The 18,562-nt window shown below is 44.1% G+C and overlaps 1 non-coding gene across 1 annotated transcript; it reads left to right on the plus strand.

Annotated features, from left to right (window-relative positions):
- Positions 1-1,673: 1,673 nt before the first annotated feature.
- Trnaa-agc (transfer RNA alanine (anticodon AGC)) lies at positions 1,674-1,746 on the plus strand. Its single transcript has one exon. It is a non-coding gene; the product is annotated as a tRNA-Ala (tRNA).
- Positions 1,747-18,562: the final 16,816 nt, after the last annotated feature.

Raw genomic sequence — 18,562 nt, forward strand, 5'->3', positions numbered from 1 at the left:
GGAATACTTGATCTAAAAGAAGACAGAAAAGGGGAAATGAAAAACAGATGAAAACTAATAGCAAGATTATAGATGCTTAATAAACAATTCTATGATAATTAACAAATTCTTACAGCTGTGCAACCAAGATGGTAGATTTAAACTCAATTATCTTGATAATTATAGTCAATATATGTGATCTAGATGACAAATTCGAAAGCAGGTGTAAAAGCAAAACCTAGCTACGTGCTGTTAAGAAGGCCCCTGTAAAAATAAAGTCAAAGTCGGAAGCTGGAGGTGCCTGTAATTCAAGGTGCTCAGGAGGTAGAGATCAGGAGGATCGCAGTGCGAGGCCAGCCTGAGTATCTCCAAACAAAACCATCACAAAAAAGGGCTGATGTTGTAGCTCAAGATGTAGGTCCTGAGTTCAAACCCCAGTACCACGGAAATAAATAAAGCAAACCGGGGCATTGGAGGCTCACTACTGTAATCCTAGCTACTCAGAAGGCAAAGATCAGAGGATCACAGTATAAGGCCAGCCCGGGCAAAGAATTTTTGAGACTCTATCTTGAAAATACCTATCACAAAACAGGGCTGGGGGAATGACACAAGTGGTAGAGCGCCTGCCTTGCAAGTGTGAGCCCCTGAGTTCAAACTCCAGTGCTGCCAATAAATAAATAAATAAAAACAAAGAAAAAAAGTGAGGGCACCAGGACTCAAGTCTGAAATCCCAGCTACTCAGTAGGCAAAGTAGAAGAGGGTCATGGCCTAAGGCTAGCTCATGAAAAAGTGAGAGACCCTAATTGAAAAAGAACTAAAGCAAAAAGAACTGGGGTTGTGACTCAAGGGGTAGAACGCTTGCCTAGCAAGGGTGAGCCCCTGAGTTCAACCCCCAATATGGGGGGAAAGATGTACCATACTAACACAAATAACAAGGATGCTGGAGTGACTGTATTAAGACATGCCATGCTAATACTGATTGAAAGGGCGATGCTGATATCAGACAAAATAGATTTCAGAGCAGTTTTACAAACCATAAGAAAAATGGCCACCTTATCATAATGAAAGGGTCATTTCAGCAAGAGCACATTAGTTCTAAATGTTTACTCACCAAATAATGGAGCTTCAAATACACAAAGCAAAAATGGATAGCACTGCAAGGAGAACTAGATAAATTTATAAGTATAGTTGGATATAGTATAGATTTTAACACTCCTCTCTCAATATTTGATAAAATGAGTACACAGAAAAATTAGTAAGAATACTATTAACTAACGTGACTTATTTGCATAATATGTTTACATTATACATTTTTCTATGACCCAGTTTATTATTAGTGGGTAATAATGATTATTTCTTCCTTTTTCATCTGCATACCTTTGTATAACTTTCTGGTTTTATTGCTTTGAGCAGAACTTCTAGTAGAATGTTAAACACTCATCTTGTTTTCTGTCTCAGAGGAAAGGTTTTGATATTTTAGCATTTATCACTTTAGGTACATCTTCTTCACTTCCTATTTTGCTGAGCGTTTTCTTTAAAAAACAAAACAAAACATGTGACTAGCCAGGCATGGTGTCCCAGGCCTGTAATTCTAACACTCACAAGTCTGAGGCAGGAGGATTAAGAGTTTGAGACCAGCCTAGCCTACATAGTGAGACCCTCTCTCAAAAAACAAAACAAAAAAAAGCATGACTGGTGGAGTGGCTCAAGTGGTAGAGCACCTGCCTAGCAAGCATGAGGCCCTGAGTTCAAACCCCAGTACCACCAAAAACCAAACCAAAACAAAAAGACCCCTCGAGGTCTGGAAATATGACTCCAGTGGTAGAGTGCCTGCCTAGCAAGCACGAGGCCATAAGTTCAAATCCTGTACCTCCAAAAAAAAATCTAACTTGGTAGTTATGTATTACTCCTTTATATATGTGTGTGTGTGGAGATAGATAAGTTAGAAAGATAGACAGATTCATCATATATATATATATATATATATATATATATATATAGCCAAACACACACATATATGCATGACTGAGATACCACCTGCTGTGCTAATGAAGCACCTGATATATGTGTGTATGTTTTCATATATGCACACACATATATATATTTTTGGTTCTGGGATCAAACTGAGGACCAGCCAAGCCCTAACCACTGAGATACATCTCCAGCCATTGAGGGTTTTCTGTGCATGTGAGTGGTATGGGGTTTGAACTCAGGGCCTCACACATGCTAGGCAGATACTCTACCATTTGAGCCATTCCACCAGTCCTTTCTGTGTGGGTGTTGGTGTGTGTGGGTGGGTGTTGGGTATTTTTGAGAATAGGGTCTTACTGGACTCGAACTATGATCCTCTTGATATGTGCCTCCTGAATAGGATTACAGACATGAGTCACCAGAGACAGAGTTTTTTTTTGGAAGTACGAGGGTTGAGTTGAACTCAGGGTCTTGTCTGTGCAAGTGCACTAACACTTGAGCCACTCCGCCAGCCCCTGTGACTTGCTCTGTCACTCAGGCTGGCTTGGAACAGGCTATCCTCCTGCCTTCACATCCTGAGTGCTGCAGACCTCTCTTTTATATATTAATTTGTTAGTATTTTATTTAGATTTCTTTTTCATTTCTGTTCATGAAACAGACTGACTTGTAACAGCAAGGTTATAATGGCCTCATAAAGTGAGTTGGGAAATGTTTCTTTTCTTTCAAATCTGGAAAGAGGTTGTTGGATAAGTTTGAGATCTTTTCCTTAAATATTTGGAAGAATTTACTGGTGAAACCATCTGGGCCTGGAGTTTCCTTGTGACTAGGCTTTTCATTGCTGAGTAAGTTTCCTTAGTGATTTTGGGAGTAGTCAGATTTTCCTATTTTCTTCTTTCTTGGCATTGTTGGGGATCAAAACTCATCAGGTCTTCTGCTTATTCTTGCAGCAGTATTTTTATATCGTTTATGTTACCTTTTAAAAATTTTTCTTTCTTGGTTACTGGGGTGCAAGACCTCTATTCTTATACCAGTTTTGGTAAGTTGTGTTTTTTAAAGAATTTTTCAACGTCATCTGAATTTACAAATTAATTAGCGTATAATCATCCATAACATTTTCTTACCTTTTTTTTTTCCACTGTACTGAGGTTTGAACTCAGGGCCTTGTGCTTTCCTAAGCAGATATTCTACCTCTTGAGCCACGCCTACAGCCCACATTCTCTCACCTTTTAAAACGTTTTTATTAAAGAATAACGTGTACACAGTAAAGTGACTAAATCTTAAGAATCGCTGAATTTTTACATAACTGAATGGTATAACCATTCCCAGATCACAGCATACACAGTACAGAATATTTCCAGTAGCCAGAAACTGCCATCCCCACTCCATACCTTCCTTGTAGGTAGCCATGTTTCTGACTTTCTAGATCTGTTTTGTCTGTTTTTTTTTTTTTTGGGTGCACTGGAGTTTGAACTCAGGGTCTCACGCTTGCTAGACAGGCGTTCTTACTGCTTGAGCCACTCTGTCAGCACTATCTGTTCTTTTTGTGGTCTGTTATTGAATTTCATGAAAACGAAGTTATGTGGTTCATACTCTCTTATATCTGTTTTCTTTCCTTCATCAGTATGTCCGTGTCTTTTTTGCAGTGCTGGGGTTTGAACCCAGGGTCTTGTGCATGCCAGGCAGGTGCTCTACCACTGAGCCACAGCCCTGGCCCTTATGTCTGTGTCTCAGTCTTCTTTCTGCAGCCACAATAGAATAGCACAGGTTAGGGAAATAATGAAGACAGGCCAGGGGAACAACTTAACAGTAGAGCATTTGCTTAAAGACCTTGGGTTCAGCCGGGCACCCTGGCTCAGCCTGTAATCCTTGCTACTCAGGAGGCTGAGGTGGGAGAATCACTTGAGCCTAAGAGTTCCTGGCCAACCTGGCAACATAGTGAGACCTCATTTCAAAAACTGATGTAAGCAGGATCTGGAGCTGTTGTTCCATGTACAGCATTTGCTAGTGTGACCAAGGCCGGGTTCAGTCTCCAGCACCAAAACAAAAAACAAATTTGATGTATATAGGCTACTGTATATAGGTTACTGTAGTCTGCATGGTTTAAATAAGAATGAAAATGCTTTGGGGCTGGTGGAGTGGCTCAAGTGGTACAGCGCCTGCCCTGCGAGCACAAGGCCCTGAGTTCAAACCCCAATACCTCCAAAAAAATAAAAATATTGCCTACCTGAAGACCATGAAACTATCCTTCCACAATTTCTTACAAATTTTGTTTTTATCTTTCACACATAAGTTTATTACCCGTCTGCTTATTAGTCAGGCACTCTACCACTCCATCAGCCTTTTTTGTGTTGGGTTTTTTCGAGATAGGGTCCTTGCTGTAATCTCTAATCTCTTATGTAGCATTACAAACACATGTGTGCGCACACACATACACACACACACAAAGCGATTATAGTAAGTCTTCCTATCTGGTATGTAAGTCTTTCAACTTCGTTCTTCAAGATTGTCTTGGCTAATCTAGTTCTTTTACATTTCCATATAAATTTTAGAATCAGTTTGTCAATATCTGTTAAAAAGTTTCCTACAGCTTTGATTCAATTTATGAAAGATCAGAGGCAGAACTTTTTTTTTTCCATGCCAGGGCTTGAACTCAGAGCCTCTAACTTGCTAGGCAGAAGCTCTATCTACCACCAGAGCTAACATCTTAAGAGTTTTGATATTGGGTATTGACTCTCCTAATTCATGATCATGGAATTGCTCTTTGTTTGTTCTGATCTTCTTTAATTTCTCTCATAAAAAATTCCATGGAAGGCAGAGATCAGGAGGAGCTTGGTTTGAAGTAATCCCGGGCAAATAGTTTGAAAGACTGTCTCAAAAAAACCCAACACAAAACAGCTAGTGGAGTGGCTCAAGTGGTAGAGCACCTGCCTAGAAAGTGTGAGGCTTTGAGTTCAAACTTCAGTACTGCCAAAAAAGAAGAAGAAAAAAGGTTTCCAGTGGAGTAATTTTGCACTCCTTTTGTTATATTTATTCCTAGTTTTTTAAATTTTTATGCTCTTGTACATTGTGCTTTTTTTCTTTTTTGTAGTACTGGGGTTTAAACTTAGTGTCTTTACCTTGAGCCACTCCACCAGCCCTTTTTTGTGATGGGGTTTTTCAAGATAGGGTCTTAAGAACTATTTGCCTGGGCTGGCTTTGAACCACACGAGCCCCCTGATCTCTGCTTTCTGAGTAGCTAGGATTACAGGCATGAGCCACTGGCACCCAGGTTATATTGTGCTTTTTCTTAAAATTTATTTTCTAATTGTTTATTGTTAGTGTATAGAAAAATAATTTGATTTGGATATTGATCTTATAGCCACAGATCTTGGTAATTTCACTTTTTATTTCTCATAGTTTTTCTGCAGATTTGCTGCTTTTTCTACATACAAAATCATATAATCTTCAAATAACTATAGTTCTGTTTTTCCCTTTACAGTCTGCATATCTTTTTCAATGCAATATTGAATCAAAGTGGTGGAAATGGACTTTCTTGCTTCCTTCCCAAACTCAGAGAAGAGCAGTCAGTATTGTATCATTAAAACTTTTTTTTTTTGAGCTGGGCGATGGTGGCTCAAACCTGTAGCTACTTGAGAGGCTACGATTGGGAAGATCAAGGTTCAAGGCCGCCTGGATGATAGTTCAGGAGACCCTATTTCTAAAATAACCAGAACAAAATGGACTAGAGGTGTAGAGTGTCTGCTTTGTAAACATGAAGCCCTGAGTTCAAACCTTAGTCCCACCAGGAAAACAAAACTTTGGTGGTGCTGAGAATTAAATCCAGGCCCTCTTGCCTGCTAGGCAAGTGCTCTACTCCAGAGCTACATACTATTTTATCATTAAATATGAGACAGGGGCCTTCTGTGTAGCCAAGGCTGGCTTTGAATTCAGGATCCTCCTGCCTCAGCCTCCCGAGTACTTAGATTATAGATATATGTCACCACATTCTGCTTACTGTTTTTCTTTTTCTTTTTTGGGCAGTAATGGGGTTTGAATTCAGGGCCTCACACTTGCTCTTTGGGTGCTCTACCACTTGAGCCACTTTGCCAACTCTTTTTTGTATTGGGTATTTTCAAGATAGGGTCTAGTGAACTATTTGCCAGAGCTGGCCTCAAACCAAGATTCTCCTGGTCTCTGCCTCCCAAGTAGCTACAATTATAGGTGTGAACCACTGGCACCCTGCTTACTTTTTTTCTTATACAAACAATTGCTATTTGTTTGCTTTGAACCATGATCCTCTTGATCTCTGCCTCCTGAGTAGCTAAGATTACAGGTGTGAGCCACCAGCACCCAGCAACAATTGTCTTAAGTTAAATATCATTTATCCATGATGAATTTTTATTGATGTCTAAATTACATACAATAAAATGCACAGGCATGGAAGAATCTTTACAAAGCTGTGCACCTGTGTAAGCACTGCTGCAGGTAAAATGCTGGACATTTCCATCACTCCAGAAAATTCCCTGACCTTTTCCCCATGAATCTCCAGTGACAACCACCGTTCTTTTTTCTCTCCACACAGATGAAATATTCCTATTCTAGAACTTCATATAAATGGAAACCTTCAATATGTACTTTTTTTGTTTTTTAAAGACAGGATCTCCATATGTAACCCAGGCTGACCTTGAACTTTTGATCTGCTCGCCTCAGCCCCCACCTGGTGCTGTGATTATGAGTGTGTACCACTATACCCGGCTTTACTGATCACAGTTTTGAGGGTGGTCAGCAGACAATGATGGCAGGCTCCTGTGACCCTGTATCCACCAACTTCCAGGATGGGTGACCTTGAATGAGGGAAGCACTGGGCGTGCCACCATTTTACTTAGGCTGGTCTATATTCTTGGGCTCAAATGATCCTATCTTAGCCTCTAGAGTAGTTGGGAAAATAGGCATCTGCCATCAAGCCTGGGCTCACATTGTTTTGACTATTTTCTGGGCTCAGTGGCTCACGACTATACTCTCAGCTACTTGGGAGTCAGAGATCAGGAGGATTAAGGCTCAAGGTCAGCCTGAGAAAAAAATTAGAGACCCCATCTCAATCAATGGAAGCTGGGAATGGTGTTTAATGCCTGTGGTCTCAGCTACAGGGAGGCCATAGGAGTAGGATTGAGGTCTGAGGCCAATCCTAGGCAAGAGGGTGAGACCCTACCTGAAAAATAAATCAAAAAGCACTGTACACTGGGCGCTGGTGGATCACGCCTATAATCCTAGCTACTCAGGAGGCAGAGATCAGGAGGCTGGAGTTTCAAAGACAGCCCGGGCAAATAGTTCTCAAGACCCTAGCTTGGAAAAAACCATCACACACACACACAAAAAAGGCTGGTGGAGTGGTTTGAGGTGTAGGCCCTGAGTTCAAGCCCCAGTACAGCAAAAAAAGACAATAATTTTAGAGTCAGCTTGTCAATTTCTACCAAAAAAGTCTGATGGGAATTTGATTGGGATTATGTTCAACTTATGGATCAGTTTGGAGAGAACTGACATCTTTTTGTTTTGTTTTGACACAGTGTCTTGATCTGTAGCCCATGCTAGCATCCATCTCCCAATCTTTTTGCTTCAGCCTCCTGAGTGCTGTGATTACAAGTATGTACCACCACACCTGGCTGAGAATTGGCATCTTAACAGCATTGAGTCTCTGGTCCATGAATCTGGTATATTTCCCCATTTATTTAGAACATCTTTAATTTCTCCAAACAATGCCTTATAGTTTCTGGCATATAGATCTTGTATACACCTCTAGTTAAACTTAAAACCCTGGGTATTTTATATTTTTCAATGCTATTATACAAGATGCTATATTTATTTTATTTTGGTTTTTTTTTTTTTTGGTGGTATTGGAGTTTGAACTCACAGTCTCTCACTTGCTTAGGCAGGTGATTTACCGTTTGAGCCAAGCTCCTAACCCTAAAATACTAGCTTTTAAGAGCCTCATGTTCTTCTACCAACTGGGCTAGCCAGGCATTTAAAATACTAGCTTTTAAAAATGTCAGTTTCAGCCAGGTGCCACTGGCTCTCGCCTATAATCTTCACTACTCAGGAGGCAGAAATCAGGAGGATCACAGTTCAAAGCCAGCCCAGCCAAATAGTTCACAAAAAAGGGCTGGCATAGTGGCTCAAGGTGTAGGCCCTGAGTTCAAACCCCAGTACCTCAAAAAAAAAAAAAGTCAGTTTCTAGTTGTTCATTTGCTAGAATTTATAGAAATAGAATTGATTTTTTTTTTTTTTTGTAGCTGGGGATTGAACCCAGAGCCTCATGCCCCCAGTCCAAATATATAGAAATATAATTATTTTTTCACCATTGGGACTTGAACTCAGGGCCTCACACTTGCTGAAATATAATTTATTTTTGCATATAATTGATTTATATAATTGATTTTCTGTGTCAGAAGCTGGCTACTACTTCTATCAAGAACAGAGAAGGGGCCGGGCACCGGCGGCTCATGCCTGTAATCCTAGCTACTTGAAATGCTGAGATCTGGAAGGTTGAGGTTCCAGGCCAGCCAGGGCAAATAATTCTGAAGACTCCATCTCCAAAGTAACCAGAGCAAAATGGACTGGAGGTGTGGCTGAAGCAGTAGTATGCCTGCTTTGCAAGAGTGAAGCCCTGAGTTCAAACCCCAGTCTGATGACAGAAAAGATTTCATCAGCTTTTCCGCATGAAATTCATACCATCTGTAAATAAGAACAGTTTTACTTCTTTCAAATCTGGATGACTTTTTTTTTTTTTTTTTTTTAGCAGTACTGGGGTTTGAACTTGGCCTTGTTCTTGCTAGGCAGGCGCTCTACCACTTGCGCCATGCCTACAACATCTTCTTTGCTTTAGGTATTTTTTGAATGGGGATCTCCTACTTATGCCTGGGTGGACCTGGACTGCAATCCTGTCTACTCTTCCTATGTAACTGGGATGATAGGCAAGCCCCATCATATCCAGCTTTTATTGGTTGAGATGGGGGTCTGGCCTCAAACTGAGCTCCTCCCCATCTCTGCCTCCTGAGTAGCTGGGATTATGGGCAGGAGCAAGTGTGGCTGGCCTCAGTGACTCTTCCCCTTGCTCAGGGAAAATGACTGTCTAGCACAGCAGTAAACAGGGTTGATAAGCCTGGAATATCTGTCTTATTCCTGAGTTTAGGAGGAAACATAGTTATTTAAAAAAAAAAAAAAGAGCAGAGGATGCAGTCAGAGAGGAAAATGTGAGCACTCACAGATGAGGACAGTGTTTCAATGGTAACAAAGCTTCAGTTACAGGAGAGAGTAATTAGACACATGAAGAGAGCTGGGACTTGGGAGTTTCCCAGAATGCACTAGGAATTAGGATGCCAAATGAGAGGCAGTGCTGAGAGGCCAGTGGGCAGAGCTAATAAAGGTGTTGGAAGGTAACACCAGGGATAGAGAAAGTGACAGAACAGTGCTCTGGAAGCAGCAAGGGAAACATGACCTTACTCCCTCCCTGGCCTCACTTCCCGAGGTGGGGATAAGGTAGGCCAAGCAGCTTACTGTAGAAGAGATGACAGGTGCAGCAATGACCAAGGGGGAGCTGCAAGACGGCTCCTCAGGCCAGTTCCAGTTTTTCTAACTCTGTTACACTTGGGGACTGGAGTATAGCTGTGGCCTGGACATTGAACACAGAGCCGAGGGACTGCAGGGCTGAGTGTGGCCTGCAGCCTGGAGGTGGTGATGAGCGGGGGCTTGAGATTCTGGGTGAGCCACTTCACTTTTCTCAGCCTCAGTTTTATCAGCTCTAAAGTGGAATTGATTTTGTGCACAGAGGATTAAATAAAATAAAGTAATATCCTAAGGGCTTAAGAATGGCCCCACTCTGATTATTTTATGTTTCTCGTGCTGGACGCTGACTTGTTTGTCCCTCTGTGGGGAGCCATCTGCCCCTCACAGGCTGAATCTATCCACCCCTTGAGAGTGACAAGCCAGAAGCCCCACTATTCAGGGAGAGTGGTGTCCTTTGAACACCAGGCTCCTACAACCTCTGTGAAGATGTGTCAGGCTCAGGACTAACCCTCCTGTCTGTCTGTAACAGGACCAGTGGCAGAGCCTGCAGGTCCTGGGAAAGGGAGTGGTGGGAAACGAAGTCAGCAAGGTCATAACCGGCTCTGGCCCCCATGGGCTAGGTGTGGGAGATGGACAGCAGAGGAAGGAAGGGGCTTTTTTGGTCTTGGAAGGAGGCTGCTCAGCAGGGGGCGGAGTCCTGGCAGTGACAGAGATATATGGCTGGGCCATGCTGTGTGAAACATGTCACCTATGTGTTCCTGTTTTCTAGATTGAGAAGGAGATAATGCCAGAGTGACTGGCCCAGGCTCCGCAGTCAGGACAGCATTTATCAAGCACTTTATAGGCTTTTGACAGATCCTTTCAATCCTCATCTTAGTTTCTGCTTTAGGAAAGCAGTTTTTTTTTTTTTTTTTTTTTTTCTTTGTGGGACTGGGGTTTTTTTGAACTCAGGGCTTTGCATTTGCAAAGCAGGTGCTCTACCAATTAAGCCACACCTCCATTTTGCTCTGGTTATTTTTGGAGGTGGGCTATCATGAAATATTTGCCTGGACTGGCCTCGAACTGCGACCCTCCCAATCTCAGCCTCCCAAGTAACTAGGATTACAGCTGTGAGCCACCAGTGTCCAGTGCAGGGGTTCATTTTTGTTTACAGTCACATCCCTGTAAAACAGGTCCTGCTTCTAACAGGTCCTCAATAAATATTTGTTGAATGTTGCACAAATGCTAGCTGCTTATATCTGTGTCTTCTTCCCCTAACTCTCTCAGGCTCACTTTATACATGAAAAAATTGGGGAGCAAAGAGGCTCAGGGAGGAAGCAGGCAGAGCAAGAAGGGATCTGAGTCTGAGTCCTGCCTCCATCGGTCACCAGCTTTGTGTCCTTGGTGGGGCACTGACTGCTCTGAGCCTTGGTTTCTTCATCTGAGTGTGGTTATTTCAGGAGTGTAGTTATCTTAGGGGAGGTTTGGTCCAGGTAGATACAGTAAGAAAGGGGTGAAGGTTACACCCGTTTTGGAGGGGAGCCTGGGTTCTTACTTTTGAGGTGGTGAAAGGTGAAAGGGACACAGAGACCTAAATTATCAAGCTGGTCCCACTTACAAGTTCTGTTAGGGACAGGACTTGAGCTTACCAAACTTCTGTTTCCACATCAATACAAAGGAGGAAAGTTTATGCACATCTAGGACTTGTTGTAAGAATTAAATGAGGCAGTGTTGCCAAATGCCCTGGGGTCGCCTCGTCTAGCCTTTCCGGGAGAATTGCTTGGCATGCAGCCCCCCAACCCTGACCTTAGCACTTGAAGCACTAAGTTTTTCATCTCTATAGGGAATTTATTGCTCACACTACTCTCCCCTCCTCCACCAGGAGAGGTGCTCCTGCCAGCCACGTGGGGAAAGATACAGTCAGGGTGTTTGCCGATGGGAAGAAAATTCTCAACCTTTCCCAATCCCTGCCCCTCCCAGGGGATTCCTCCCTCCCTACAGCTACATGTTCTTTCTGAATTATATCACTTAAGCCTCTGTGGGCGTCTGCAGGATACATATACCCTAAGCTCCTTAGCTGAGAGTTCTTTATGCTCTGCTCCTCCAAGGCAGTCCACCCCACTTGCCTGTCCTGCTGCCCCTCTGGTCAGCACTGGCTGTACCAGCTCCACCACACCCCAAAGGATGTTGGCTTTTCCAGTAGTCTCCCTGACTGGGAACACCCTCTTCCTCTTCTCCACCCAGCAAAATCCTGCTCTCCTTTTAGGACCCAACTCAAATACCACTCACCTCCCCATAAAGGAGGACTGATGGCTCCTTTGTCTGTGTTCCACTGTCACAGTGGCATCCCAGGTCCCAGCTGTTCTGTTCCTGCCCCTCTAGTACAAGGACAGACATGGCTTATCTCCTGCCCCACCCTCTCCAGCCTATTGAGTGCTTATTCAGTGACCTCCAGGGTCTCTGGTGCCTGTCCCCAGCACACACCCCACCCCCACCCTGCTCGGATCCCCAGAGGTAACAGGTGTATTTCTCATCCGGCAGGAAGGCTCTGGCTCCACCCCCCTTGGCTGTGCATGAAGCTATAGTACAGATGGGGATGTTTAAAATATCTGTGACATATTCCAAACTGGCCTACTTTCCTATCACGAGAGAGTCTGAGACGGAGAAGACTAGGACAAGTGAGATGAGAGTTTGGGACCTGTTCCCACCTCCTTCCTCCCTCAGCTCAGTTGTTAGACAGGAGTGGGACTAGCAGCCTCTCTGCAGTCTTCCCCCTACCCCGTTCTGAGGCTGTGTGGTAGAGGTGTTGGGGAAAAGGTGACATGGGAGAGCAGGTGTGCAGAGGACTTGGGGGAGCTGGAGGAAGAACCAGGGAAAGAGGCCTGGGTCCTATCTGGCAAGCTTCCAGCTCAGGAAGCAGGGCAATGGCAGTCATCTCATTGAACATGGGGACAGAAGGCCTGGGCATGAGTCATGGCTCACCTGTGAGGCCTTGGACAGGTTTCTGAACTTCTCTGACCTTCAGTTTTCCCATCAGCAAAATGGGCTGTTTATAATTCTTGCTTATCTTCCTCAAAGGCAGGATTGTGGGGTGGCTTCAAAGACTATAAAACTCTGAGCCCTGTCTTTTTTTTTTTTGCGATACTGGGGTTTGAACTCAGGGCCTCTGGTCCTACCACTTGAGTCACTCTACCAGCCCTTTTTTGTGTTGGGTATTATTGAGATAGGGTCTCTCAAACTATTTTCCCGGGCTGGCTGTGAACGTCGATCCTCCTGATCTCTGCCTCCTGAGTGGCTAGGATTACAGGCGTGAGCCACCGGCACCCAGTTTGAGCCCTGTCTTCTTAATCCAGCTCTCAGCCTTGCCCCCTGGGATAGGCTGGGCCGCCTGCCCAGGTCTCTGCCTTCTAGCTGGCTTGACTGGGGGCTTCCATCTTTAATCTTGGTTTAGTTATCTCTGAGTAGGGAGAGTGTCCTCCTCTCCCGGCAAGAAGCCTTTCCCCTGATGCTGGCCTTTATCCTCCTTCCTGCACTGTTCACACTAAGAGCTAATTTCAGTCTTTCTTGCTGATATGAAAGCCCTCAGGTGTTCTCGGGCTTGCACAGGAGGTGATTGTTATTTTAGTCTCTCCCTTTTTAGGATGGACAAGCCCTCGTTCCCTTGGTTTCTCAAGGTAGCAGGATCCTCAAGGCATTTTTCTAACTCTCATGAAACTGGACTTCTTCTTGCTGGGCCCTGCTGTAGTTTGAACAAGCATCCCCTAAAGGCCCATGTGTTAAGACTTGGTCCCCAGGGTGGCCCTATGGGAGGTGGTGGAATCTGTAAGCGGTGGGGCCTTGTGGGAGGTCCTTAGATCATCAGGAAATGTGCCCTTGAAGGGAGGGGATCATGGGACCCAAGTCCTTCCTCTCTCTTTTTGTCCTTGGCTCACGATGAAAGCAATATTGTTCCACTATGTTCTCCTACCATGATCTACATCCTCGCCACAGGCCCAAAGCAATAGAGCCTACTGATCGTGGATTGTAACATTTGAACTGTGAGACAAATTAAACCTTTTCTCCTTATAAGCTTGTTATCTCAAGCATTTTGTAATAGTGATGGACATCCAGCATAGATCCCTTATCCAATTATGAATTCTACAGAGGCCCTTCTCTGTCTTAGTTTCCCTAGCTGGCACACAGCTAAAAAACTAAGTGACCAAATTGAGAAAGATCTGTTGCTATGGTCCACAGAAACAGAAAAAATGATTTATGCCAGGCATTGGTGGCTCATGCCTGTAATCCTAGCTACTCAGGAGGCAAAGATCAGGAGGATAGCAGTTCAAAGCCAGCCCCGGCAAATAGTTCCCTGAGACCCTATCTTGAAAACACCCATCACAAAAACAGGGCTGGTGGAATGGCTTAAGGTGTAGGCCCTGAGTTCAAACTCTACTACCACAAAAAAAAAAGAAAGAAAAAAAGAAATGATTCACATTTAAAACACTTGAACTAGGGGTGTACCTCAGTGGTAGAGCACTTGTTTGGACTGTATGAGGCCCTGGGTTCCATCTTTAGCACATACATAAAAAATAAATAAAAGGTCTGTAGCTCAGTGGCTGAGCATTTACCTAGTATGCACAAGGCCCAGGGTTCAATTCCCAACACAGCAACAAAAAACAAAACAGTCACCCTCCCCCCACCTTCTTCATGCAGCTTTTCCACTTTAGAGATTCATTCTGCAGATGTGCTTACACTGTGTGAAATCAAGGAACTATCAGTCCTTCTACACTGGGGACAACTGGATCATTCATCAACAGGGCATCTTCTGTGTGCCAATGCAGCACAAACTCCAGCTTGGGTCATTGGTGTGTATCGTGTGCTCCCATCTGGGTAAGAGAACACAATCGATGTCCTTGCGCACGCGCACACACACACACACCACACACACACACACACACACACACACACACGGGTCAGCCCAAGAGGGCTGAAGAGCCCAGGAATGGTGGTTACCTCTGGAGCAGAAACTGGGTGGCTAGGGACAGAGGCAGTGGCAAGGAAACTGACTTTCTACTGTATTCTCTGTTGCACTTTTTGAATTTTGCATCATGCATCACACACAAATAGGATTTCCTATTCAAAAACAAGCAAAGTCAGGAGCTGGTGGCTCACACCTGTAATCCTAGCTACTTAGGAAGCAGAGATCAGGAGATCACAGTTCTAGGCCAGCCCAGGCAAATAGTTCTTGAGACCCCATCTCGAAAATACCCAATACACACACAAAAAAAGGACAGTGGAGTGGCTCAAGTGGTAGACACCCTGCCTAGCAAGCCCTTAGTTCAAACTCCAGTACCACCAAAAAAAAAAAAAGTGTGTATATATAGACATATATATATATACATATATATATATTATTTGTGGTGGTGAGCCTGTCATCCCAGTTACACAGGAAGCCTAAATTGGAGGATAATAGTCCAGGTCAGCCAGGGCACAAAAGTGAGATCCTATTAAAAAAAAATAGTAATAAAGAAAGTAAAAAGAGCTAGGAGTGAGGTAGAGAACCTGCCTAGCAAGCACAAGACCTTGAGTTCAAACACCAGTACCAAAATATGTATATCTATTACAGCCCTTAACATCTTGTATGTCACTAATTTTGGGGCCCTCAATTATTGCTGAGAAAGTCAGAACCTAAGGAAAGGAGGCCGATATAAGGACTGGAGCAAGGAGCACGGGGGAGGCCTGGTTGAGAAGCTCTAAAGGACCAGCAAGCATGGTGAATGGACATGGAGAGGCCCAGGAGCGATCAAACCAGGACAGCAGAGTGACCAGAATCCATGCAGCACAGAGCTGAATGCTTCAGAGGGCAGAGAGGCCAGAGGAGACTTAGAACAAAGCTTTGCCCCATCTAGGTGGAGACCAGCCAGTCCCAATAAAGCTGAATGTGTATTGTGAAAAGCCAGGCAGTGGGACCTTCAGCTAAACTGAGTCTTCAGTGTGGGGTGTGCCCATGTGTGCCAGGAAGGTGGGGGTGCGGTTTGGGAGGACTTTCTTAAAGAAATGGAATTTGAGCTGGTCTCGAAGTGGGAGTCAGGTGTCCACAAGTACAGAGGAAGGAGAGGACAACCCCATGCTGGGAGCATTATGGGCAAGGGAAGTTACAGGGTGTGTGCTGGTGTGAGTGTTGTGTTGTGTTGCAGGAGGCAGCCACGGTAAAAAGGCTGGACAGATTTTGGGACAAAGTCATGGAGGGGTTAGAATGCCATGTTGTTGTTTGAGTAGATTCAACAAATGCTTTACCACCCGAGCCCTGCCTTCAGCTCTTTTTGTTTGTGTTTTGTTTTTTGATACAGGGTCTCACTAACTTTGCCCAAATTGGTATTAAACTCTTGATCCTTCTGCCGCTGCCTCCTGAGTATCCTTCAGGTAGTTCTGAAGATGTAGAAGGAAAAACTGACTCCACCAGCCTCAGTGTCTCCTTCTTGTTCGTGGACGACACAGATCACTTCCCAAGCTGGATGTGTGGAATTCTCCCTCCAGCGAGTAGGAGTTCTGCAGAGGACACCAGCCAGATGTCCTCTAATCCAAATCAGTTCTGACATTGTCTACCTGGAATTGGCATGAGATCCCATCCTTGAGGGTTTGGTCACAGGCCCCACATTGTTTTATCTGTGCTTCTGATGACCAGCTATAACTCAAAGTTCCCAAAGAACTCAGGGAAATGCTTACTTACATTTACTGGTCTATTCTTTTTTGCTGTACTAGGATTTGAACTCAGAGCCTACACCTTGAGCCACTCTGCCAGCCCTTTTTTGTGAAGGGTTTTTTCTAGATAGGCTCTCACAAACTATTTGCCTGGCACTGGCTTTGAACCTCCATCCTCCTGATCTCTGCCTCCTGAGTAGTTAGGATTACAGGTGTGAGCCATAGGCACCGGGTTGTGGTTTATCCTTAATGAAGGATATTGCAAGGGATACAGATGAAGAGATGCTTAGGGCAAGGCAAAGGGAAGGGGTAAATGCCCTTTCTGGGCCACCCTCTAGGAACTGTCACATGTTTAGCTATCGCAAGCTCCCCAAATGCTGTCTGTTTGGGTTTTTATGGAGACCTCACTGTGTAAGCCTCATTGCATGGGTGACCCAGCAAGGCCCGGCAGTCCAGCTTTGTCAGCATTCCTTCCTCCCCAGTATGGGCAAGACTCTTCAAGAATGAAGAGGTCTTATGACCTGTTATTGGAGAAGTGTAGGTCAGAGAAGTTCTTACTTTATTTTATGAAATATTTTTATTTTTGGTGGAACTGGGGTTTGAACTTAGGGGTTTCACACTTGCAAAGGCGCTCTACTGCTTGAGCCATACCTCCACTCCATTTTGTTCTGGTTATTTTGGAGATGGGGGTCTCTTGAATTATTTGCCCAGGCTGGCCTTGAATCATGGTTCTCCCAATCTCAGTCTCCCAAGTAGCTAGGATTACAGGCATGAGCCTCAAGCATCCAGCCCAGAGAATTTATTTTTTCCTTTTTTTTGCAGTATTGGGGTTTAAACTTAGGGCCTACACCTCGATCTACTCCACCAACCCTTTGTTGTAATGTTTTTTTTCGAGATAGGGTCTCTCAAACTATTTGCCCAGTTTGGGTTTGAACCTCAGTCCTCCTGATCTCTGCCTCTTGAGTGGCTATGATTACAGGCATCAGCCACCAGCGCCTGGCAGAGAATTTCTTCATGTCCAACTAAAGGTGGGGGGGAGGTTAGAGTTTCTAGGACCCACCTTGGGGAAGGGAAATGGTAGTTTATATGGCCTGCCATGTAGAGGGAGTTATGAACCAGGAGGAAAAAAAACTCCAAAAAACAGAAATAAAAAATATGTATGATATCACAGTAGTGCTTTTCAAACTTTCTGTGATGAAGGGGACCTGCATTTTTAATTTCCGAATGATTACACATCCACATTTTTGTAAAATACAAGGAAAACAGTCATGTGCCTCAATGTCACAGTAATGTCTAATTGCTGTATAAAGACTGCTCCAGCTTATTCTCCATTTCTGTATTCTTGAAGCCAGTGGGCAGTCCAGCACTGGTTTCTGGACCACACTTTGAGTCATCCTAGAAGTCTTTGGATGGGCTGCAGAGGTCAATGAGGACAAGACATTTGTTGTAGATGAGCAGGGAGAGGGTGAAACCTTTTGTCAGTGGGTAGTGAGGAGCCATTGAGGGTCTTTGAGTGGAAGAGTGTATGTGGCGGGGTGGGGGAGCCATAGACATGCACGATTCATCCTGGGGTGCCCCCACACCCCCGCCTGTACCCTAAACAGCTAGCCTGGGGCCTAGAACTTGGGGAAGGGACTAGGAGGAATGTAGATTCCAGAGAGCAGGAAGGCCACTTAGGTGTGATTAAAATAGCCTGTGGTAAAGAAAAGCAGAGCGTTTTTATTTTTTTTTTTTTTATTTTTATTTTTTTTTTCATTTTTCTTTTATTATTCATATGTGCATACAAGACTTGGTTCATTTCTCCCCCCTGCCCCCACCCCCTCCCTTACCACCCACTCCACCCCCTCCCGCTCCCCCCCTCAATACCCAGCAGAAACTATTTTGCCCTTATCTCCAATTTTGTTGTAGAGAGAGTATAAGCAATAATAGGAAGGAACAAGGGGTTTTGCTGGTTGAGATAAGGATAGCTATACAGGGCATTGACTCACATTGATTTCCTGTGTGTGGGTGTTACCTTCTAGGTTAATTCTTTTTGATCTAACCTTTTCTCTAGTTCCTGGTCCCCTTTTCCTATTGGCCTCAGTTGCTTTAAGGTATCTGCTTTAGTTTCTAAGCAGAGCGTTTTTAAAAACCATGTTTGTATATGAATAATAAAAGAAAAAGGAAAAAAAAAAGAGAAAAACGATCTTTTCTATCAAAGTAAAAAAAAAAAAACCATGTTTGCAGCAAGATCAGGGAGAGGTGAGCCTGCTGCTGGGCAGAGGCACAATGTTCGCTGAAGACATGAAGCTGAGTGCGGATCAGAGTCTGCTGCTGCTCAGAAAGGAGGGAGACTCCCTGAGAGTGGGAGTCAGGCAGAGGAGGAGGCTTTGAGGGGCTGTCTGGGTCCAGAAGACAGCACGCTGGAGTCCTT

This window comes from Castor canadensis, chromosome 11 (genome assembly GCF_047511655.1).
Source record: "Castor canadensis chromosome 11, mCasCan1.hap1v2, whole genome shotgun sequence".
Taxonomy (NCBI): domain Eukaryota; kingdom Metazoa; phylum Chordata; class Mammalia; order Rodentia; family Castoridae; genus Castor; species Castor canadensis.